Below are 25559 nucleotides of genomic sequence, written 5' to 3'. Positions count from 1 at the left end.
AATGGTACGTCCTTCAAATCGTCTCGACTGGAATAAACATACTCAATGGTAGCCAAGCAGTCATGTTCCAGTTGTCCTTCTTCCTGTATGGAACTTAAAAACACTGCAGGATTTACCAGGTTAGTTGTTTTTAGAATCACATCATCTTGTTCAGTCAGTATTACCTGGTACTTCATCATTCGGCTCGGAGACAGCCAATGTCCCCCCTTTTGTTCTAAAACAGTTATCACCATGTGTGGGACATAGACTGTTATTGTTCTTCCCAAAGTCAATTTCCGAGCTTCTTGTATGAGCATCACTGTTGCAGCCACTGCTCGAAGGCAGTTCGGCCACCCTTTACTCACTGTGTCCAGTTGTTTGGAGAAGTATCCGACTGGTCGTTTCCAGCTTCCTATCCGCTGAGTCAGCACACCCAACGCCAGACGCTGTTTCTCATGGACAAAAAACTGAAAATCTTTGGTTAAATCCGGAAGTCCTAAAGCAGGTGCAGACATTAAGGCACGTTTTAATTCCATAAAAGCCTTTTGCTGTTATGGGCCCCATACAAAAGGAAAGTTTTTCTGGGCCTCATACAATGGTTTAGCTATTAGACCGTAGTTCATGATCCAAAGGCGACACCACCCTGCCATTCCCAAGAACGCTCTGAGTTCATGAATATTTTTCGGCTCAGGTATACTACAAATAGTTTCTTTGCGATCTTTTCCTAATTGTCGCTGCCCTGTTGAAATTTCAAAGCCCAGATAAATCACAGTCTGGCAGGTTATTTGGGCTTTCTTCCAAGATACCTTATACCCATTCAGTCCCAGAAAATTTAAAAGGTCTGTTGTTAACTGTATGCAGGTAAATATTTCTTCTGTGGCAATCAGTATGTCATCCACATATTGTAAAAGTAAATGTCCAAGCTTTGGTTTATCCCGTTTCCAGATTTCAAGCTCTTTTGCCAGCTGATTTCCAAAAATCATTGGGCTATTTTTAAATCCTTGGGGTAGTCTTGTCCATGTCAACTGCATTTTTCGTCCTGTTTGTGGATTTTCCCACTCAAAAGCAAACAATTTTCTGCTTTCCTTTTCCAAAGGTATACAAAAGAAAGCATCTTTTAAATCAAGCACTGTAAACCACTGATGAGTCTCCTTTAACGCTGTTAACAATGTATAAGGATTTGCCACCACAGGATATATGTCCTTGACTATTTGATTTACTGCTCTCAAGTCTTGCACTAACCTATATTCACCTGAGGGTTTTCTAACTGGTAAAATAGGAATATTATACTCAGATTCACACTCTTCTAAAATTTTGTACTCCAAAAATTTATCAATTAATTTCTTCAGCTCCTGTCTAACTTCTGGTTTGATTGGATATTGCTTAATTCTTACTGTCCCTGCACCTTCCTTTAAATCTATTTTCACAGGCTCTGCCAATTTTGATTTGCCAGGAATATCTGTTTCCCATACTGTAGGAATCACTGCAGAATCCACCTCTGGTGGAATTTCCTGCTCTTTCACTTTTTCCTGTATCATCAGGTTTTCTCCTGTTTTTGATTCAGGTATTTTCAAGGAAAGTTCTCCTTCTTCAAAAACAATCTGTGCATTTAATTTGGATAACAAATCCCTTCCTAACAAGGGTATCGGACATTCTGGTACATACAAAAATTCATATGTAATTATTTTATTTCCAAATTTTAAATCCAGGTGTTGCAGGAATGGCCTATTTTCCTCCTTCCCTGTTGCTCCTATTATGTTTGCTGGTTTTGTTCCAATTTTTCCTTTACAAGTATTCAATACCAAAAATGTTGCTCCCGTATCCACTAAAAATTTAACAACTTTATCTCCCAGTTTAATTACAACCAGAGGCTCAGCTGGGTTCCCCTCCGGTCCCCTTCAGTCATCTAAAACCATCAATTTGGCTATTTCTTGCTGAGCATTCCCGTTTCTTGGTCAGTCTCTCTTCCAATGCCCTTCTTGTTTACAAAAGGCACACTGATTCACTCCTAAGGGGGTATTAAAGTTTTGATTACCATAGTTCATAAATCCTCCCCTTCCACCAATTCCTCATCCTCTTCCTCTGTCCCTTCCTCTGCCTGCTGTCCCTGTCATTACAGCCAACAATCTACTTTCTTTGGTCTTCTTTTCCTCTTTTTCCCTGTTGTTATATACTTTCCATGCTGCTTCTAGCATTTTATTCAAACTCCTTGAATCCTCTCCTTCAAGTTTCTGGAGTTTCTTTCTTATATCTGGTGCCGATTGTCCCATAAAAATCAAAGCCAATTGTATCTGAGCCGCCTCTGTTTCTACTCTTAAGTCAGTATATTTTCGGGCTGCTTCCTTCAATCTCTCCAGAAACGCTGAGGGAGATTCATTCTTATCTTGTCTCACCTCATATAATTTAGACCAATTCAGAGACTTAGGCATGGCATGTTTAACTCCATGCAAAATCCATTTCTGGTATCAATGCAGTCTTTCTCTGTGCTCTACATTATTTGGATCCTACTGCGGATCCCCAGATGGAAAATTCTGCTCTACTGTTCCACCTGTTGTCCCACTCAATACAGCCACTTCTACCTGTGCTTTGCCAGCCTTTAATACCATCTGCTTCTCTGTATCATCCAGTAAATTATCCAAGATCACCTGTAAATCACTCCAGTCCGGATTCTGTGTTCTGATTATAGTATCTACCACTCTGCCTACTCTTTCAGGATCTTCTCTATATATACCTGCTGCCTGCTTCCAAGCCATCAAATCCGTAACTGAAAAAGGCACTTTCACATACACTGGCCCCTCATTACCAACGCCCTGCCGTAGAGGAGCTATTGTTTGCACCTGCTGCCGAGTTCTTCGGGAGACAGGAGTATGAATTACAATCTCAGGCGGCCCTTCCTCCACATCCTCTATTCCACTACTCTCTGGTTCCTCTACCTGTTCCCTATATTCTCGCCCCCGATGCCTTTCTCTCCGCGGAGGGGATATATCTAATTCTGGCCCTTCATCCTTTTCAGCAGAAGCAATTCTTTTCTTTAAACAATCTTTTCCCAACTCACATGTTGAACACCACTTTTTCACCTTTTTATCGTCAGAAGTCATAGCCATTACTAAATTATCCCTACTAATCAACTTACATTCTTTCTGCCAATCTTTCCTCTGTCTTAAATAGAAAAATAAATCAACATATGGCACTTCACTCCATTTCCCTTCCCTCCTACAGAACAGCATTAACTGCAGAATGGTGTTATAATTCAGTGTCCCATTCACAGGCCATTTTTCCTGATCTTCCAAAATATACAGAGGCCACCACTGATTGCAATATTCAATCATCTGACTCTTTCGCAAATCATCATGCAAATCTCCCCAATGTGCTAACAAACATCCTAACGGAGAAGTTTTCGGAACTTTGTCATTTGCAGTCAGATTACCCATACTTTTACTTTTAAACAAATGAGTCAGCTTAGATGCCATAATAAATCACTTTACAGTACAATACACAATTAATCACTCAAATCTGTCGCTTTGTTCTTTTCCGGCTGCACTCCTCGCGGAGTAACAGAAACACGGATCCGAGCTCCGCACTCGCTTCGTGCTCAATTGCACGTCTGACACTTACAAGCACACTCACACCTTTCCACAACTGTTACTATATGCAAAGGTATATAACACAATATTATACAATTCTTAAATTCTCTCCAAAACAGTTTTACAACATAACACATATAAAACTTCTAACTTCTTGTTAGAGACACTTCCTTTGAGAACACTATAGCATATAGGTTCTCTTGTTTCCCAATCCACAATTGTCCAACCCTGCAATAGCTTTCGCTTATGTCTTACGGGCAGACGCCTAGGCTTCCAATACACGAGGATCCTCTAGCCCAACCCTGCACAGCTTTCGCCGCGTCTGACAGGCAGGCTTATACAGTGGGACTCTAACCCACTGTGTGGGACTCTAACCCACTCCTAAGTGGGACTCTAACCCACTTTCCAAGGGTGGGACTCTAACCCACTCCTAAGTGGGACTCTAACCCACTCTCCAAGGGTGGGACTCTAACCCACTCCTAAGTGGGACTCTAACCCACTCTCCAAGGGTGGGACTCTAACCCACTCCTAAGTGGGACTCTAACCCACTCCTAATACAAAAAGAAGTGTCTTACCAAAATCCAGGGAACGTCGCGAGGAGCCTTACGGATCGGGGATTGATGGGTATCCCCGAGAAATCCTCGGTGCCGGCTGGAACCGATCAGGTCCCCGATTCCTCCGGTCTCTCTCAGCGAGGTCCCATCTGGGTCGCCAGAAACTGTTACCGAAAATCCGGAATAAAGAACTTATCAACACCAATTTGATGCAGATAAGCAGACACTTCTTTATTGACGGCCGGGCGCGCAGGGGAGTATTCTCACCAACAACGCGCACCAAGCACTAAAATCACTCATCTTATATAGAACTTTTCATATACAATTTCCAAGGACACAGTTTCATACACAAACACAATTCCCAAGGACACAGTTTCATACACAAACACAGTTTCCTTGGCAAGTACTTGTAAGCTGTTACGGTTGTTTCCCCAAGTTTCTATTAATCCTAGACTTTGACAACTACTTGTATTCTTCTGGTCCTATCTATATATTATAAATCAACTTACAGATCAGTTTGTATTTGGTTACCTAGGTTCCAAATGTTTCTACTAAATGATTATGACCAATCTCTTCAGCCTTGGTATGGGACTGTATAGGTGACTCTAAAGCAGCAATCGGTTGCCAACACAAACCACAACAAACAAAAATTTTACTAAATATTTCTTATGATTTTATATTTCTATTAAATCAAACACAATTTCTTCTACTTATTGGTAAATCGATAACACATAGATGAGTGTAAGAGGAGGAAATAGCAGGACTGAGCTCCAGATGCACTTGATGCAGCAGTGACATTGTGCCCTGAGCAGGGAGGGCTGCCCTGTGGCAGTGGCTGTGATCCCAGAGCATGCAGAGATGCACTGAGACTGGTGGCCTTGAAGTCCCCCAACGCCCCTAAACCATGCAAATAAATTTCAGTCAAGATTGTGTATGCATTCTGTTCAGCTTTCTTTTCTTTCTCTTCCCTTTCCTGATGAATGATGGTGAGAAGAGAAGGGTCCTCCTTCATCTTTTCAAATTCAGCAAAAGAAGAAACTAAAGCAGCTGATGAAACATCTTTTTGGTGGGACATCTTCATGCAGGAAAGTTCGGGCAGTTCAATAGCTCTCCCACCATCTCCTCCTGCTATTCCCCCTTCAGTGCCTCCTACCAGCAAGGAGGAGGAAGGGGGGAGTACAGAAGAAGCAGAGAAGAAGGAATGGGATTTGGGAGGAGAATTTAGAAGCACAAGAAGCTTCCCTGGAAATCTGCGGCTTCACAAATCTTCCCCCTGCCCTCTCTTTCAGTGTACCAGGTGGTTCCCGCCATGTACCCTGTCTGTAGGCAGCTGAAGGGTTTTCTGACACTTGAAAGAGGAGACAGCCTGGCTTAAGTCACATTGGGGAAAGTCAGGGTTGTTTTGGGTTTTTTTTTTTTTGGGGGGGGGGGGGGGCGGCATCTGCTTCTCCCCCAGATTTATGGCTGTAGCAGAAGCTCCTGTCATCCCCCACTCTGCACCTGTGTCTCCAGCCACTTCTCCATTGTTATTTCCAAGTGATGACTGATTTAATCTCTCTCCTTAATGCAGTGTTGCAGGCTGGGGCTCCTCCAGGTGTGTGCTCCAACTCTACGAGATGTCTGCTGGCCACGGAGGGCCCTCTGCCTGCAAACCTAGACACATTTAAGAAGGACCTGCCAAAAAGTACATTGTTCTGTATTGTTGGAGTGTTTATGTTGTGGTTTTTCTCAAGAGGTCCTGCCACATAGCTAGATAGCGGTAGGTAGCATATGCAATGTGTTTATTACTGATGTGAAGGGGGCCAAACAGATGGAGAGCTGAGTGCCAAATTCTGGCTACTGCAGAGGTTGTGGAGGGGGAGGTTGTTTCTTGGCTCCCACCTTCAGTTGTAGCTTTGCAGATGGTTCCCTTGTCCTGGCATCTCCCTCAGTCCAAATTCAGTTAGAGAGTGTGAATTTTACTGGAACTGGAGTGTTGCACCAGCACAACTCTTGTGTATCTGGATACAATTACAGCTGCCTGAAATATTCGGTTAATGCAGTGCTCACCACCCCATGAAGGTTATATATAACACTGTCCTATAACTTGCTGGTTAAAGCAGTTAAACTCGCACTGAAAAAAAACCCGCTGGTGAACCCTTTACCCAGTTCTGCCGCAGTGTAACCTTTCGCTCTGATATGACTAATCATCACCTGAGCAAGATGTCTTTGCTCTTCATTAGTTTTTCAAGCTCCAGAGCTCTGTCCTGTGCTCATTGGCACTGGAGGGTTACCAGCACAGCTCACACAGCTCGATGGTCAATTTGAACTTGTGTGAGGGAGGTCAGAGACAGACTCTGAGTGCCTTGTAACTCAGGTCAGCTTTGAGCATACACCCAGAGAAAGCCACCATGTCCCCTGAAGGACAATTTAGTAGCAAACCCGTGGCAGAGCACTTGCTACCCATTTTTGTGGTTAATGAAAGGGCTCCTTAGATATTCTGATAAATCTGCCACTCTCTACACAGTCCATCTAAGTTTATAATTGCCTTTTACTTTGTAATACTATTTCCACTTCAATTTGTTTGCGACTTCATGTTAATGGTTGCTCCCACCATCTAAGTAAGGGTTTAGCCCCGGCACTCCAGGACAACCCAGGTGCAGAGCAGGTTGAAGTTAAGCATGCTACTGAATCCCTTCACTACATGTGCCCATCCAAGCCGCGAGCAGGCAGTTTCACCAGAAGAATGCTGTGGGAAACAGTGTCAAAGGCCTTACTAAAGTCAAGGTAGACAACATCCACAGCCTTTCCTTCATCCAATAAGCAGGTCGCCCTGTCGTAGAAGGAGATCAGGTTTGTCAGGCAGGACCTGTGTACCGGGTCTGGCTGAGCCAGAATTGGTTTTCCCCTATAGCAGCCCTCATGGTGCTGTGTTTTATGCTGGGAGCTGGCAGGGTGTTGATAGCACACTGGGGGTGTGGCTACTGCTGAGTAGTGCTTACACAGCACCAAGGCTTTTTCTGACATTTCCCCCCCGACAGTGGGACGGGGTGGGCAAGATCTTGGGAGGGGACACAACCAGGACAGCTGACCCGAACTGACCAAAGGGATATTCCAGACCATATGACGTCTGCTCAGTATAAAGCTGGGAGAAAGGAGGAAGGGGGTGGGGTCACCCTTGGTCCTCCGAGGCAACCACTGCACGTATTGGAGCCCTGCTTGCTGAGAAGGCTCGACATCGCCTGTTAATGGGAATTAGAGAATAAATCTGTTTTCTTTTTTTTTGCTTCCGCGCGCGGACCTTTGCTTCGCTTTGCTTATATTAAAACTGCTGTTGTTTTACCCACAAGGGTTGTTTTGTTTTCCTATCTTATTTTCTTTCCCCTCTTTGCCCTGTTGAGAAGAAAAGGGGAAGGGGGGGGAAGAGATAGAGTGACTTGGTGGGTACCTGGCATTTAGCCAAGGTCAAACCACCACAGTCTTTTTTGGTGCCCAACGTAGGGCAAGACAACGGCAGTTTTATATTAATTGTGCTATAGCTATAGCAGTTATTATGCGACATGCTCTTGTGCTGGTCACGGGTTTGTTGATTGCTCTGCTTATCTTTATTTTGCTAAGCTCGGGAACATGCTGGAAGAAATTGGGAACATCATGAGTGGTTTTATTCTGCAAGCTCCCGAAGTATTTATTAATCCTTATGTTAGCTCTTTGATACTGTTCATTAATGCTGTTCGCCTATTGTGGGCTGTGTGGAGCTCGGTAGGTTTTTGGTGTAAGAGAAAGCAAATTTTGGGTGAGAGAATACCTTAATGTGCCCTGAGGCGGCCTGTCCCTGGGTGGCAGGGGGAGTGGAAGGATTTGGGCAGATTCCTAGGACGGTTATCACCTCCTGTAGCCTGGGATCTTACCCCTGAACAGGCAAGCAACCCCGCAAAATTGACACAACACCTGATAGAAGGGTGCCTTGTCTATCCCGATGAAAATCAGCAACTCCTAGCGCTGTACTGGGGCCTGGCCTGTGCTTATCGAGCTGCAGTTCAGTGCTCTCAAAGGACTGTGGTGGAGATGGGAACTCAAACAATAACAACAACAGCAGAGATTGCCCCAGTAGTAAAAAAGAAACAGTGGACAAGGAGAACAACAGGTCCATACCCTCGATTAATAAGGGAGGAGAAAGAGGAGGAAGAAGCGGGTCCTTCAGCAAAGGGGTCAGAAGAGGGAATAACAGAACTCAAACAGGAGGCAGAAACTACCCGGTCCCTGACATCATCAGAACTGCCATATCTGCGGAAAGACTATAGCCGCCAGCCAGGTGAGCGGATTGCTGCCTGGCTGCTTCGATGCTGGGATAATGGGGCTGATGCTCAGCAGCTGGAAGGTAAGGAAGCCCAACAGCTGGGTTCCCTTGCTAGAGATCAAGGAATTGAAAGGGGAATTGGAAAAGAAACAGCAATTTGCAGTCTGTGGAGATGGCTCCTTTCAAGTGTTAAAGCAAGATATCCTTTCAAGGAAGATCTTATGGACAACTCCCCAGGGAAGTGGACTACTGCGGATGAAGGTGTCCAGTACCTGAGAGAATTAGCAGTGCTGGAAGTCATCTATAGTGATCCAGATAATGATGAAGCCCCTAAAAATCCAGAGGATGTCCTGTGCACACGGGCCATGTGGAGGAAGGTGATTAAAGGTGCGCCATCCTCGTATTCTGCCGGCTTGGCTGCGATGTACTATCCAGAAATGGATATGGGAGAAGGACTAAGATGTACGCCAACTGTGGAGGCAGTCTCTTCCTGGCTTCAGAACTTTGAAGAGAGTCTTGGTACCTCCTCATCTCTACGGGCGAGAGCCTTAGATGTCAGAAGCACCCCAAGAAATCGGTTCTCTTCCACCCCAGTCAGAGGGAAAGGGAAACCCAGGCGCACGACACGTGGCGAACTTTGGTTCTTCCTGCGTGACCAGAGGGAGGACATGAGGAAGTGGGATGGTCAACCCACCTTCAAGTTGGAAGCTCGTGTACATGTATTGCGAGGAAAGACCCCTGCCAAGAAGAAGACATCCAAGAAGGTTGTTAATGTAGCTGGTGTGAAACCGCAAGAAAGTAATCAGCGATCTCCCAGATACAGGAAGACTGAGATCAACTCCCTTGGCCCTGATGAAGGAGTCTCCGGCCTGGCACGGCAAGGGTCAGACAGTGAATACTCTGACCAAGAACAGGAATAGAGGGCCCCTGCCTCCAGCCAGGAGGAGGAAAGGGATGATCGGGTTTATTGGACAGTGTGGATTCGATGGCCTGGCACATCAAATCCACAGAAGTACCAGGCTTTAATCGACACCGGGGCATAGTGTACATTAATGCCATCAGGTTATAGAGGGGCAGAACCTATCTGGATCTCGGGAGTGACAGGGGGATGTCAAGAACTGTCAGTACTGGAGGCCGAGGTTAGCTTGACCGGGGACAAGGGGGAAAAACATCCCATTGTAACTGGCCCAGAAGCCCCTTGTATCTTGGGCATTGACTACCTCAAGAGGGGGTATTTCAAAGACCCAAAAGGATACCGATGGGCTTTTGGTGTGGCCAGTGTGAACACAGAGAAGGTCAAACAGTTGTCTAATCTGCCTGGCCTCTCGGAAGATCCTTTTGTTGTAGGACTGTTGCGAGTTGAAGAACAACAGGTGCCAATTGCTACGAGGACCGTGCACTGACGGCAGTATCGCACGAACCGAGACTCTCTGGCTCCCATCCAAGAACTGATCCGTCAACTGGAGAGCCAAGGTGTCATCAGTAAGACACATTCGCCTTTTATTAGCCCAATATGGCCGGTGAGAAAGTCTGACGGAGGGTGGAGGTTAACAGTAGACTATCGTGGCCTGAACGAAGTGACGCCACCACTGAGTGCTGCTGTACCAGATATGTTAGAGCTCCAATATGAACTGGAGTCAAAGGCAGCCAAGTGGTACGCCACAATCGACATTGCCAATGCATTCTTTTCAATTCCTTTGGCAGAAGAGTGCAGGCCACAGTTTGCTTTCACATGGAGGGGTGTCCAGTATACCTGGAATCGACTGCCCCAGGGGTGGAAGCACAGCCCCACTATTTGTCATGGACTAATTCAAACTGCACTGGAAAAGGGTGATGCCCCTGAACATCTACAGTACATCGATGACATCGTTGTGTGGGGCAACAAGGCAGAAGAAGTGTTCAAGAAAGGACAAAAAGTAATTGAGATTCTTCTGAGAGCTGGGTTTGCCATAAAGAAAAGCAAGGTCAAGGGACCAGCACAGGAGATTCAGTTCTTGGGAATAAAATGGCAAGATGGACGCCATCATGTGCCTATGGATGTTGTCAACAAGATAGCAACTATGTCTCCACCGACCAATGTGGCATCGCTGGAGAACAACGGACATGTTGTGAGCGCTCCAGACCAAGGGGCCTCACTGTAACAGCAAGCTGCAGCTGTGTTGAAGGACATAAACAAGGCCGAGACAGCCTGAGAAACTACATTCCTGCCCAAGAGATAAAGATGTTGGAATGTTCAAAACAGGGGGTCTACCTGGGGGGAGAGCAGCGCGTGGACACCACACTGGGACCAATCATAGAGGGCAGAAGGGCGTGTGAAAAAGTAGCTTTAGCCTATTAGCAATAAGATAGCGGCGCATGAAGCTTGTGATAGAGTATAAATTGCTGTGTAGCCTTTAATAAAGTGGCATCAACTTGATCACATTGGTCGTCTAAGTTGTGTCCGAGACTTCCGCGTCAGCAGACCAACAAGAAGGAAACACAAGCTTTCTTAGGACTTGTGGGATTTTGGAGGATGCATATTCCAGGTTACACTCAGCTGGTGAGCCCTCTCTATCAAGTAACCCGAAAGAAGAACCATTTTGAGTGGGGTCTTGAGCAACAACAAGCCTTTGAGCACATCAAACAGGAGATAGCTCGGGCAGTAGCTCTTGGGCCTGTTTGGACAGGACCAGCTGTGCAAAATGTACTTTACACATCAACTGGGGAGCATGGCCTCACATGGAGCCTCTGGCAGAAGATACCAGGTGAAACTCAGGGTCGACCACTAGGATTTTGGAGCTGGGGATATCGAGGATCAGAAGCCCACTACACTCCAACTGAAAAGGAGATACTAGCAGCATATGAGGGGATTCGAGCCGCTTCCGAAGTTGTTGGTACAGAAGCACAGCTCCTCTTGGCACCGCGATTGACTGTACTACATTGCATGTTCAAAGGAAACATCCCTTCTACGCACCATGCAACCAGTGCTACCTGGAGTAAATGGGTAGCGTTACTCACGCAACGAGCTCGACTGGGAAAACCCAACCGTCCAGGAATCCTGGAAGAGATCATGGACTGGCCAGAAGGTAGAGATTTTGGAGCACTGCCTGAGGAGGTGGCTCGTGCCCAAGAAGCACCACCATATAACGAGTTACCAGAAGATGAAAGGCGCTATGCTCTGTTTACTGATGGATCCTGTCGTGTGGTAGGAAACCATCGGAAGTGGAAAGCTGCTGTGTGGAGCCCCACAAGACAAGTCGTTGAGGCCACTGAAGTGGAGGGCGAGTCAAGTCAGTTTGCAGAAGTAAAAGCGATCCAACTAGCCCTGAAGATTGCTGAACGAGAAAAGTGGCCAGTACTGTATCTCTACACTGACTCCTGGATGGTGGCTAACGCCCTGTGGGGGTGGCTACAGGAGTGGAAGAAGACCAATTGGCAGCGCAGAGGTAAACCCATCTGGGCTGCTGCACTGTGGCAGGACATCGCTGCCCGAGTGGAAAACGTGGCTCTAAAAGTACGTCATGTAGATGCCCACGTGCCCAAAAGCCATGCCACCGAGGAACATCAAAACAATGAGCAAGTAGACAAGGCTGCCAAAATTGAAGTAGCTCAGCTGGACCTGGACTGGGAGCGCAAGGGTGAGCTATTTGTAGCTCGATGGGCCCATGAAACATCCGGGCATCTCGGGAGAGATGCAACGTACAGATGGGCTCGTGATCGAGGGGTGGACCTGACCATGGAGGCCATCTCACAGGTCACTCATGAATGTGAAACATGTGCTGCAATCAAGCGAGCCACACGAGTAAAGTCTCCCTGGAACAGAGGGCGATGGCTGAGTTTTCGATATGGTGAGGCCTGGCAAATTGACTATATTGGACCATTGTCACGAACACGCCAAGGCAAACGCTACATACTCACCATGGTGGAAGCAACTACTGGTTGGCTTGAGACGTACCCTGTAAATCATGCCACTGCCCGAAATACCATCTTAGGTCTTGAAAGGCAAATTTTATGGCGACATGGTACTCCTGAAAGAATCGAATCAGACAATGGGACCCATTTTCGAAATAATCTCATAAACTCCTGGGCAAAGAAACACGGCATTGAGTGGGTGTATCACATCCCTTCTTACCCACAAGCGTCTGGAAAGATTGAAAGATACAATGGACTGTTGAAGACTATGTTGAGAGCATTGGACAATGGGGGATGGAAGCACTGGGATATAAATTTAGCAGAAGCCACTTGGCTAATTAACACCAGAGGATCTGTTAACCGTCCTGGTCCTGCCCAAAAAAAAACCCCTTCATACTGTGGGAGGAGATAAGGTCCCTGTAGTACACACGGAGAAATGGCTGGGGAAGGCAGTGTGGATTGCTCGTCCCTTGGGAAAAGGCAAGCCCACTCGTGGGATTGTTTTTGCTCAGGGACCTGGGTGTACTTGGTGGGTAATGCGGGAGGATGGGGCTACTCAGTGTGTGCCTCAAGGAGATTTAACCTTGGGGGGAAAATAATCTGTGGGCTGAGTTGTATGTTGCAGGAAGTGATGGAGGAAGTAGGAACGACGAAGAGTGAACCAGATACGTGCGATGATGACTCAAACCTAGCCGGTGCTGGAGTCCAACAGTCAAACATACTGCTCCTGTCCTGAACATCCATCTTGACAGATGGGAGCCAAGTCACTGAATATCTGGAGGAGTGAAGAAAGCTTACGGAATGAATAAATGAGTGTTATGTGGGACCTGGGCATGACGTAAATGGTATGAAATAAGGGGTGGAGACTGTACTGGGTCTGGCTGAGCCAGAATTGTTTTTTCCCCTGTAGCAGCCCTCATGGTGCTGTGTTTTATGTTGGGAGCTGGCAGGGTGTTGATAGCACACTGGTGGTGTGGCTACTGCTGAGTAGTGCTTACACAGCACCAAGGCTCTTTCCGACATTTCCCCCCCCCAGCCCCCAGTGGGACGGGGTGGGCAAGATCTTGGGAGGGGACACAACCAGGACAGCTGACCCGAACTGACCAAAGGGATATTCCAGACCATATGACGTCTGCTCAGTATAAAGCTGGGAGAAAGGAGGAAGGGGGTGGGGTCACCCTTGGTCCTCCGAGGCAACCACTACGCGTATCGGAGCCCTGCTTCCTGAGAAGGCCCGACATCGCCTGTTAATGGGAATTAGAGAATAAATCTGTTTTCTTTTTTTTTGCTTCCGCGCGCGGACCTTTGCTTCGCTTTGCTTATATTAAAACTGCTGTTGTTTTACCCACAAGGGTTGGTTTTTTTATTCCTATCTTATTTTCTTTCCCCTCTTTGCCCTGTTGAGAAGAAAAGGGGAAGGGGGGGGGAAGTGATAGAACGACTTGGTGGGTACCTGGCATTTAGCCAAGGTCAAACCACCACAACCTGTCTTTCATAAACCCATGCTGACTAGGCCTGATCCCCTGGTTGTCCATTATATGACTTTTAATGGCACTCAAGATGACCTGCTCCATGACCTTCCCTGGCACCGAGGTCAGACTGACAGGTCTATAGTTTCCTGGATCCTCCTTCCTGCCTTTCTTGTAGATGGGTGTCACATTTGCCACCCTCCAGTCCAATGGGACCTCCCCAGTTAGCCATGACTTCAGGTAAATCATGGACAGCGGCTTGGCGAGGACATCTACCAACTCCCTCAGCACCCTTGGGTGTAACCCATCTGGTCCCACAGACTTGCGTGCATCCAAGTGGTGTAGCAGGTCTCTGACCACCTCCTCTTCAACTGTGCTGACATCAGTCTGCTTCCCCTCCCCATCTCCCAGCTCATGAGGCTGGGTGTCCAGGGAACAGCCAGTCCCACTGCTAAAGACTGAGACAAAGTAGGCGTTGAGCACCTCAGCCTTTTCCTCATTCTTAGTTATCATGTTCCCCTCTGCATCCAGTAGGGGAGGGAGATTTTCTCTAATCCTCCTCTTGCTGTTGACGAATTTATAGAAACATTTTTTGTTATCCTTAACAGCTGAAGCCAAGTTGAGCTCTAGCTGCGCTTTGGCTCTCCTAATGTTCTCCCTGCATAACTTCACTACGACTTTATAGTCTTCATGAGAGGCCTTGCCCCTCTTCCAAAGGCGATAGATTCTCCTTTTGTTCTTGAGATCCAGCCAAAGTCCGACTTGGAGCCGGGGGAGCTTCGAGAAACTTCTCACAGGGGGCCACTGCTGTAGCCCCCTCCCCTGCTACCGAAAACCCCTGCCACTCACTCAAACCAGGACACTGACCTGCTTCCCCTTTTCTCACTGCCCCTTAAAGCCAAATTTGCCTCCTGCATTGAAAGAACTAGAGAGAGATTTCTTCCTACTCCTGACATGGGATTCACTGTCTTTCACCATGCCATTCTGCTCCTTGACACCCTCTTGTGCACCCTACTCTCCCTCAAATACACCAATGTAAAATCAGACACAGCATTCAGTATATGTGCAGATAAGAAATACATGGCTTCTATATGTAGCCCCATGTTACCATTCATGGTTTACCTGTATCTGACTGCAGTTTGTCTCGTTGGCGCTTGAAGCCTTGCTGGTCCTGCCACCTATGGTTGGCTGCTCAGGCAGTTTCTCAGCAGCATCTACCTCAGGTACTTGTTCTTGCCTGCTTGGCTTGAATACTTCGTTTTCCAGCTGGGAAGGTATATCCTGAGACTACGCAGCCCAGGAAAGCAAAACAGGGAGGACTGGCAGCTAGGTGGGCGAACCACCAGGGAGAGGCTTAGCAGGCCATTTGGTGCCAAGAAGGGTGAAGACATTCTGTGATGGGTCTGGTGGCCCCGGTGAGGCTGTCAGTACCAGGCAGGGAGTCGAAAAAGCAATTTGAGTATTTGAAGAAACCACCTGAGCATGAATGCAGGCAGTACATGAGAAAAGGAATACAAAAACTTATCTTTAGCAAGTACACTTAACATCAACAGGATGGGTTATAACTTTAACACTGCACTTAGACAGATCAGGGACTTCTTTCCTGCTCTTGTTGGATGGATGCAAAACAGTAGTTCACCCCATGGAGAAGGAAGAAGCTAATATGTAATAAACACAGCACTCTGTGTGTGTGTGTGTGTGTGTGTGTGTGTCCCACCGCAGGAGAAATTTATACAGGTAGGGGTAAGGAGTTAAATATAGTTGACTTAACTCTTTCATAGTTTGACCAGCACAGACTAAAGGTAGTTGCTCACTTTCCTTACCATCTATGTACAATCCCAGATCTGCCATTATCAAGTCTAGAAGAGAAAGAAATATTACCTACATTATATGGTCAGGTAAGGTTCATGCTATTTTTGGATGAAGATAGGGTGCAAAACCCATGAGCGACTTTATTAAGAAAATAAAGACTTACAAAAGAATTTACCAACACACGGGTGATGATTGAAAGAGTGCAGAGTTACACTCTCAGGACCAGTTGGGCATGGGACTTAAGGAGATTTTATGCGAAGGCTTTTTGTTTTGTTTCTAACAAGAAGTAAATCCACAAGTGGAAATCATGTTTATGACCCTTTTCATAAGCCTTTAAAGCCACTTGTTAGTGTTGGATGCTAAACAGGATTTTGGCAAAGGAGTGACAAAGGAAGAAGCTTAACAATCAGTAAAAAACACTGCAAGAACAGAATAAAATATATATACCTTGTGATAATTATTATCCAGAAATAGGTTATTTCAAGCAATGATCCCAAGCAGCGACCATCTGCACCGACAGCTATAATTCATCTGCACTTAGATGGAGGCAGGGACATCGGACCTTTAACTCCAGTTCAAGTTACTTTCCAAAATAAACATTCACCAAACTCTTGAGTAGGCATGGAGCCAGGATTGCACTAAGTTCAGCTCCTATTGAAGTTAATGAAAGATATGCCATTAGCTGAAATTGGAGTTTTTTTAACTCTGAAACTTTTAATAATTAAATAGTGATCTGGTTTTCAGCAGAGACTGTCAATTACTATTTGATTCTAGATATTTTGCATGTTAATTTTACAAAAGACATGCAAAAAAAGCTGGAATGAATTTCAAGCATGACACTGTCACAGTTAATATATAGTGAGATTACACTAGAGTAACCTGTAAATGTCAACACTAAATATGAGGATTTCTTAAATTGCAGCCTAGTTCGTTGCTGGTCTGCCCTCCATGTGTTTCAAAGCGGTATGCTCTGTTAAGTGTGAGGTTAGAGATAATTACTGACTTTCCAATTCTAAAGGAGTTGTTTTCGGTTACTTTTGTTTTTTGTTGGTTACATTTGATATTACTACTGATTCAGAAAAGCACAGCCAACAGGTATCTAAAAGGTGGAAGTTGTCACGTCCCACTCAGACGAGGGGGACAAGTGACTCAGATTCGCAAATCCCCAATGGAGCAGACAACAAGTCTCCAAGTCTAAACATTTATTAACTACTCACAATGTACTAATTGAACACATGATAATTGGCTAAGTATATAGCAAGTTGTGGCAAGCAATATAATATGCCTTGCATTTCTTAATGGGAAAGGGAAAAGAGGGAGATAGAGGGAATGGGGAAATACAGATCACCGGTCTGGGTTTCTGCGCTGATCCTGCCGACAAGGGTTCCAGGAGGCACAGGAGGCAGCCGTCTTTTCCGCTGGCATCCGTCTTCTTCGCTTCACTGCACTCTCTCTCTCGGGCCCCGGGCCCCCCCCCCTTCTTGATTTATACCCACTTTCCTTGGGTCCGTCCCCTAGGTCGACCCACATACCTACGTATCCCATGTACGGGGAGGGGTAAGGTGTTTCATGGGATGATGTAATTAGCATGATCATGTTAGCCCTCGTTAGCATATTGAGGGGTGTTAACTTTAATATACATTTTGTGGATAATGAAGCAAAGGTCATTCACCGGACAGATGGCCCTTGAAGTTTTGGCCAGGTGCACCAGAGCAGAGCCATCCTGTCTTCACAGGGCTCCCTCCTCCAGTCCCATCTTGTGTTATTGGGGCAGCCTTATCAGCTTCGACCTCCACAGAATGCACCCTGTGACTCATAGTTTTGTCTTGCGAATGTTTGAGGCATTTCTTTGATCAGCCTCAACTTTTGCTTTCTCGGGCTGTTTTTCTTAGTTTCTCACAGGCCTGGTTTCTCGTCTCTCACAGAAGTGAAATGGGGAAGCAAAAGAGGTTTGTTGGCTATCACAACTAGATCTCAAAAGCATGAACAGTGTAATTAATGATACAACAAATCAACCCGATTCGGAGTCATCGGGTTTCATATACCACTCCCAAATCTCACCAAACATCAGCTGTGTGAAAAGAGGAGCAACACGGAAAGAAGAAAAGAGGCCATTTCTACAACCCCTGGATTTAAAATTTGGGAACAAAATAATTACACATGAATTCTTGTATGTACCAGAATGTCCGATAACCTTGTTAGGAAGGGATTTGTTGTCCAAATTAAATGCTCAGATTGTTTTTGAGGAAGGGGAACTCCTCCTAAAAATACCTGAGTCAAAGACAGGAGAAATCCTGATGATACAGGAAAGAATAAAAGAACAAGAAATTCCACAGCAAGTAGATCTAGATGTAATCCCTACAGTATGGGAAACAGATAAACCTGGCAAATCAAAATTAGCACTACCTGTGAAAATAGAATTGAAGGAGGGTGCAAGACCAGTAAGGATTAAACAGTACCCAATAATACCAGAAGTTCGATAGGGAATTAAGAAACTGATTGACAAATTTTTGGAGTACAAAATCCTTGAAGAATGTGAATCTAAATATAATACTCCAATTTTACCGGTTAGGAAACCTTCGGGTGAATATAGGTTAGTAACAAGATTTAAGAGCCGTGAATCAAATAGTTACGGACATTTATCCTGCAGTGGCAAATCCATATACGTTGTTGACAGTATTAAAAGAGACCCATCAGTGGCTTACAGTGCTTGATTTGAAGGATGCTTTCTTTTGCATACCTCTGGAGAAGTAAAGCAGAAAATTGTTTGCCTTTGAGTGGGAAAATCCACAAACGGGACAAAAAATACAATTGACATGGACAAGACTATCCCAAGGATATAAAAAAAAATAGCCCGAACATTTTTGGAAATCATCCGGCAAAGGAACTTGAAATATAGAAACAAGATGATTCACAGCCAAAGCCTGGACACTTACTTTTGCAATATGTGGACGACATACTGATTGCTACAGAAGAAAGATCCACCTGCATAAAGGTAACAATAGAACTTTAAAAATTTTTTTTGGACTAAACGGGTACAAGGTATCTAGAAATAAAGCCCAAATGGTCAAGCCATTGTATGAAGCTCAAAAGAACTTTCCCTTTGTATGGGGCCCACATCAGCAGCAGGCCTTTAAAGATTTAAAGTGAGCTCTAATGTCTGCACCTGCCCTGGGACTTCCAGATTTAACCAAAGATTTCCGGTGGTTTGTTCATGAAAGACAACATCTTGCACTGGGTGTGCTGACCCAGAGAATGGGAAGCTGGAAGAGACCAGTTGGATACTTTTCCAAACAGATGGACACTGTGAGTAAAGGATGGCCTACTTGCCTTCGAGCAGTTGCTGCTACAGTAATGCTTCTTCAAGAGGCCTGAAAATTGACTTTGGGAAGAACAATAACAGTATATGTCCCACACATGGCGATAACTGGTTTAGAACAAAAGGGGGGACATTGGTTGTCCCCGAGCAGAATGATGGAGTACCAGGTGGTCCTGACTGAACAAGATGATGTGGTTTTAAAAAAACAAGTAACCTGGTAAACCCTGCAGTTTTCCTAAGTTCTACACAGGAAGAAGGGCAGCTGGAGCATGACTGCCTGACTACCATTGAACATGTGCACTCCAGTCGAGAGGACTTGAAGGACACACTGTTGGAAGATCCCGACTGGGAGTTATACACAGATGGCAGCAGCTTTTGTGGAACGTGGAGTTTGATACTCTGGATATGCGGTAACAACAGACAACTCAATCATAGAGGCAAATGCATTGTCTGGCACCACTTCAGCTCAAAAGGCAGAACTCATTGCTTTAACCCAAGTTCTTGAATTAAGTGAAAAGAAGAAAGTAAATATCTGGACTGACTCGAAGTATGCTTTTGGGGTAGTACATGTCCATGGAGTCTTGTAGAAAGAACGAGGATTTTTGTCCTCCCAGGGATCAAATATTAAACATCAGGATGAAATGTTGCAATTATTGCAAGCAGTTCAGAAACCAGCTCAAGTGGCAATCATGCACTGTAAACCACATCAGGTTGGGAATACAAAAGAAATCGGAAGAAATAACTTAGCAGATAGGGCTGCCAGAAAAGCAGTGAAAGAAATAACATTACCAACAGCATTGATTCCAACCAAAACAGTAGTTCTCCCAAAGGAGAAACCTAAATATTCAGAAAAAGATGATAAATTGGGGCAATTATTGAATGCTAGGAAAAATTTAACTGGATGGTGGATGACATCTAATGGACAAGTGTGGGAGACGTTGGCCTGTCAGCCTTGCACAGCCTCTGAGAAATATTTAGGCTTTGATGAAAAACAGGCCTTGGAAGAAAGATAAGAAACTGCCGAGTTGTGCCAAGGTGGCAGGGAAAAACAACGGACAGCTGCGACACTGAACTGTGGAAAAGTACTGAACTGTGAGAAGTTACCGCCGCGTGAACAGCGCGTGAACAAGAAGGTGATTGGTCTGCACAGCGCGTGTTAGAGTGGTCTTATGCTGATAGGAGAAAAGGTTGAGAGCTGTCTAATTGCTGATTTGCTAATTATGAAGTAAGAGCTTTACTGACAGCATCCGAGAGCATAAGTATGTACCATTGTAACAATAAAATCTCTTTTTCCTTCTGGATTTCATGGAGAGTCCGTGCCTCAGTTGCCACAGACAAGTAATAGTACCAACTCTTCTAACGAGAGAAATAATTCAGGTAAAACATCAGGAATGTCATTGGGGCGTAACAGGCTTTGATAACCCTTTTAAAAAGACAAGTAGTATCAGTCAAAATGCTAGGATTAGCAAAATGATAACTGCAAAATGTGATGTGTGTTTAAAAAATAATCCAGTAATAAAGAAAAGGGTCCAAATGGGTAAACTTGAATCTGGAACAGAACCAGGAGACTATTGGCAAGTAGACTTTTCAGAGTTGCCTAGACAAAATGGGTATCGGTACATTCTGGTGGGGGTTGATGCTTTTACAGGATGGCTAGAAGCCTTTCCTTGTTGTACCGCTCAGGCAAAAGAAGTGGTAAAATGGTTACTACGAGAAATAATCCCGAGATTTGGAGTCCCTATTGGGATTGCTTCAGATAGAGGCCCACACTTTGTTGCTGAAGTAGTACAAAGTGTTTGTAAAACTCTGGGAATTACTTGGGATTTACATACACCATGGAGGCCACAATCCAGCGGGAAGGTAGAAAGAATGAATGAGACCCTAAAAAGGCAAATTCACAAAATATGTCAAGAAACTAATTTAAAGTGGCCTCAGGCACTTCTATTGGCATTGTTGCAAATCAGAGTACAACCAGAAAATAGCACATCAGTTAGTCCTTATGAATTACTATATAAAAAACCATATGAATCTCTGGAACCAAATCTAAATGTGCATGTAAAAGGAAACAAGATGTATATAATTATTTACTTTCCTTAGGAAAAACCCTGACTGCAATCTGAAATGCAGTAGCGTGGAACAGACCTCTATCCCTGGAAAATCCAGTACATGACTTTCAACCTGGAGACTACGTCTACACGAAGACGTGGACTTCTGAATCCTTGCAAGAACACTGGAAAGGACCCTTTCAGATACTGCTGACTACCTTTACAGCTATCAAGATCGCAGAATCAGATGCATGGATACACTATACTAGAGTGAAGAAGGCACCCCCTTCCTGGAAGATCATCAGTAGGGATGTGGAACTTCAGAATTGACTCTAAAATATGTCGAACTTTATATATCGATTGGAAATTGTTTTAGATTTGATTTTAATCTGGAAACTGATGCTGGTGGGATCCTGGTTTGAGGTAACAATCAAAAGACAAAATGCGACTGAGAATTATGAGGAAGTACTAGACCTGAAGGTGAGGAATAGAAAGCATGTAGAAACAGAACAGCTGATATACATCCCAAAGAAAACACCAGAAGAAAATTTGATGTTAGGATTAATTAAGGAATTTTCCAATTTGCAGAACATAACACAAATTACTGCTTGTTTACTGATACCAAGAGCAGCAGGTGAACCTGTTCCATGGGGAATTTTAACAATGAATTTGACCAATTTAAGACACAAAAATGAGACTACTCATTGCGAACAAAAACCTGCTGTTGAGTGGTATGAACAAGTAAAAATTATCAGGAAACAGTGGAAGTCCCCAAGTGTCCTGGTTTAGCTAGGATAGGGTTAAATTTCCCCAGCAGTGTGGGGGGGGAGCTTTAGTCGGGTTATTCATATACCATGCTGACATCACGTCCTGGAGCCCAGGCACGGGAGAATCGATAGAACGCTGGGGGTGTGCAGTCGTTCCTCTCACTGTTGTATCAGTACATATCTTACTCTGTTCATTGTTATTACTGTTATTGTTGTTGTTGTTGTTTGTTGTGTTGCTGTTGCACTGTTGTATTAAACCTCTCCTTATCTCAGCCCCGGGGCTTTGTATTTCACTCCCTTTGTGGGGGAGGGGCAGTGGCCGCGTGGTCTCAGACACCGGCAGGGCCTAAACCATCACACCAGGGAATAAAGCAGATTGTGAAAAATTGTTAAATTCTGTTTTCACAAAAGTAGGAAGATATCGAACTGTTGGGTGGTGTTCTTATGATGAACAAATTAGAAACAATGTGAGTAGAAACATCATGGAATGGAAGTGTGACAAAACCAATCAGACTACACAAGAGGAGGAGGTGCAATGGGATTCTATATGGTCCATGTCTATATCTTCTCAGTTTCAGTATATGGCTAGAACTCCTTGGTGTTTTACATGGGACGGGACAATTTTTGCAGCCTTTCCATCAGTAAATGATAAAGGAAGCACACTGAGAGGAAAGGAAAATTTAGTGTCTTGGTGGAAATGTGAGAAGGTATATAACTGCAGCAGTGTAGCTGTAGAAAATCTGCAATTCAGAGTCCAGGACATTTAGTTTGGGCAATGAGTGACGGAACCTGGACAATGCATCTGCCCTTGGATGGAAAAGTAAAACAGATTACTCCATGTATGCCAACGTTGTGCCCAATTTGGAAGGAATCTCCTTTTAAAGGATCCTTAGAAAATTTAAGATTAAAGCAGGTTAAAAGATCAGAGACAGATGAAACATGGAATGAACCCTTGATGGGAGTAAAAATTAGCTGGGCTCTAGAATCCCTTTTGAATCCCATAGCATCATATAGAAACAGGGAATGGCTGTATCGACTGACTGGGCAGGTAGAAAGACTGGCAAATGTCACAAGGAAAGGATTCAAGGAATTAAATTTACAATTGCAGGCAACCTCAAGAATGACTTTGCAAAACAGAATGGCACTAGACATGCTCTTGCTCAAAGAGCATGGAGTTTGTGGATACCTCAAAAATAGAGTAGATCACTGCTGCATACATATCCCAAATGTGACACAAGACGTAAAACTTGATCTAGAACTACTAGGAAAAATTGAAGAACATACTGAGAAAGCCCAAGAAGATATGTCAGAAGATTGGATAGACAAAATTTTTAGTGGATTAGGTTGGAATTTAAGTTCATAGATAAGGTCATTAATTGGCACGTTATTTATCTTGCTGATTATTTTCTTGATGATAATGTCAATTTATTCCTGCTTAAAGAAACAAATTACCAGCAAAATTGGGTTCAATCTCATGATCATAAGAGAAATCCCAAGACTCCCACCAGCATACAGTGAGACAGAAACAAAATAGACTCTGATGTGAAAGTATTGAAATGATTTTCAAAACTTTCAAAGGGGGGAAATGTTACTGATTTGTTATTAATTTGAGCTGATTTTAATGATTTTTTGTGATTTGGATTTAAATAAGGAATGATTTAGAGTAACCATACAACCAGTTATGTTGCTACAAAGTCCTTGGCAAAGCCCCAAGCTAAGGCCATGTAGCCCGGTAATAATCATTATCCAGATTTCTATTCAAAGAATAAGACTCATGATGAGGTGCCATTGTTAGGCTGTTCAGGTAAGGACGATTTATTCCCCTGTAGACAGGATGTTTTAAAAGTTACATTGTGAAAGGGCCTCGAAGCATATTAAAATTGCAATGTGAGCCAAAGTCCTTGAGACAAGGACATTGGAGGGTCTTTCTTTTAGGTCAGTAGTCCATGGTGGTCGCACAAGCAGCCCCCTGACTCATTTCAGGACTCAAGTGCGCATGACCAGAAAGAGGTGGGAATAAGAAAATGAGTTATGGGTATTATCATGTTTATGTATGAGAACTTGATTAATATGTATTACTGTATCCTCTATAATCAGCAGGCTACACGAGTTAGGTGTGCGTTGTTGGTGAGACGACTCCCCTACGCACCCGGCCATTAATAAAGGAGTGTCTGCTTATCTACATCCCATTGGTGTTGATAAGTTCTTTTATCCCATTTTGGTGACAATAACTGTGGTGGTTTAGCACCTGCCGGGGTCTGAGACCACGCAGCCGCTGCCCCTCCCCCACAAAGGGAGTGAAATACAAAGCCCCAAGACTGAAATAAGGAAAGGTTTAATACAACAATGCAATAGCAACACAACAAACAACAACAATAACAATAACAGTAATAGTGATAGCAATGAACAGAGCAAAATAGCTACCAAATACAGCAGTTTGAAGCACGATGTACAAAACCACGAGTGCACCGCGCTCCCCCGCCAGGAAAATGTGACCTGCCAGGATGTGACATCCGCATGGTATCTGAATAACCCGGCTAGAGCTCCCCCCCCACTGCTGGGGAAACTTAACCCTATCCTGGTTAAACCAGGACATAATCCACCCCTTTATTCTATACCATGTGCGTCACATCCAGCTGCCACTTAGCAATTAGCATTGACAAAGAAAAATTAACAAAAGCACAGTATAACTCACGGTGTGTTTTCACCCACAATCAAGTCCCCTTGTGGCACGCATCGGACCTCTCCATCCTTCTGCATCACCCACCAGGTGCACCCAGGTCCTTGAGCAAAAACAGTCCTGTGGATGGGTTTGCCTTTGCCCGGCGCAGGACTAACCCAGACCATTTTTCCCAGCAGGTCCCTCATGTGCACCACAGGGACTTTATCCCCGTCCACAACACGTGGAAGTTTTGACTGAGCCGGGCCAGCTCGATTGGCAGATCCTCTTGTGTTCACTAACCAAGTGGCCTTTGTCAGATGTGTGTCCCAGTGTTTGAAGGTTCCACCTCCCATTGCTCTCAATGTAGTTTTTAACAGTCCATTGTAGCGCTCGATCTTCCCGGAGGCTGGTGCGTGGTAGGGGATGTGGTAGACGCACTCGATGCCGTGTTCTTCTGCCCAGGCATCTATGAGGTTATTTCGGAAGTGAGTCCCGTTGTCCGACTCAATCCTCTCTGGGGTTCCGTGTTGCCACAGGACTCGCTCTTCAAGGCCCAGGATGGTGTTTCGGGCGGTGGCGTGGGACACTGGATAAGTTTCGAGCCATTCAGTGGTTGCTTCCACCATTGTGAGCACGTGGCGCTTGCCTCGGCGGGTCTGTGGCAGTGTGATGTAGTCGATCTGCCAGGCCTCTCCATATTTATATTTCATCCATCGATCTTCATTCCGCTGGGGCTTCACCCGTTTTGCTTGTTTGATTGCAGCACATACCTCACATCCATGGATGATCTCTGCGATGGTGTCAATGGTGAGGTCCACCCCTCGATCTCGAGCCCACCTATATGTTGCATCTCTGCCTTGGTGGCCCGAGGTCTCACGGGCCCACCGGGCTATGAACAGTTCACCTTTACGCTGCCAGTCCAAGTCCACCCGAGCCACCTCGATCTTAGCAGCTTGGTCCGCCTGCTGGTTATGCTGATGTTCATCAGTGGCTCGACTCTTGGGTATATGGGCGTCCACATGGCGCACCTTCACAACGAGGTTCTCCACCCGGGCTGCAATGTCCTGCCATACTTCAGCGGCCCAGATGGGTCTGCCCTTGCGTTGCCAGTTCTGTTTCCATTGCTGCAACCACATCCACAGGGCACTTGCCATCACCCACGAGTCAGTGTAGAGATAGTGCCTCGGCCACTTTTCTCGCT

The sequence above is a fragment of the Strix aluco genome, chromosome W (assembly GCF_031877795.1).
Source record: "Strix aluco isolate bStrAlu1 chromosome W, bStrAlu1.hap1, whole genome shotgun sequence".
Lineage (NCBI taxonomy): Eukaryota > Metazoa > Chordata > Aves > Strigiformes > Strigidae > Strix > Strix aluco.
Note: the sequence above shows the minus strand (reverse complement) of the source record.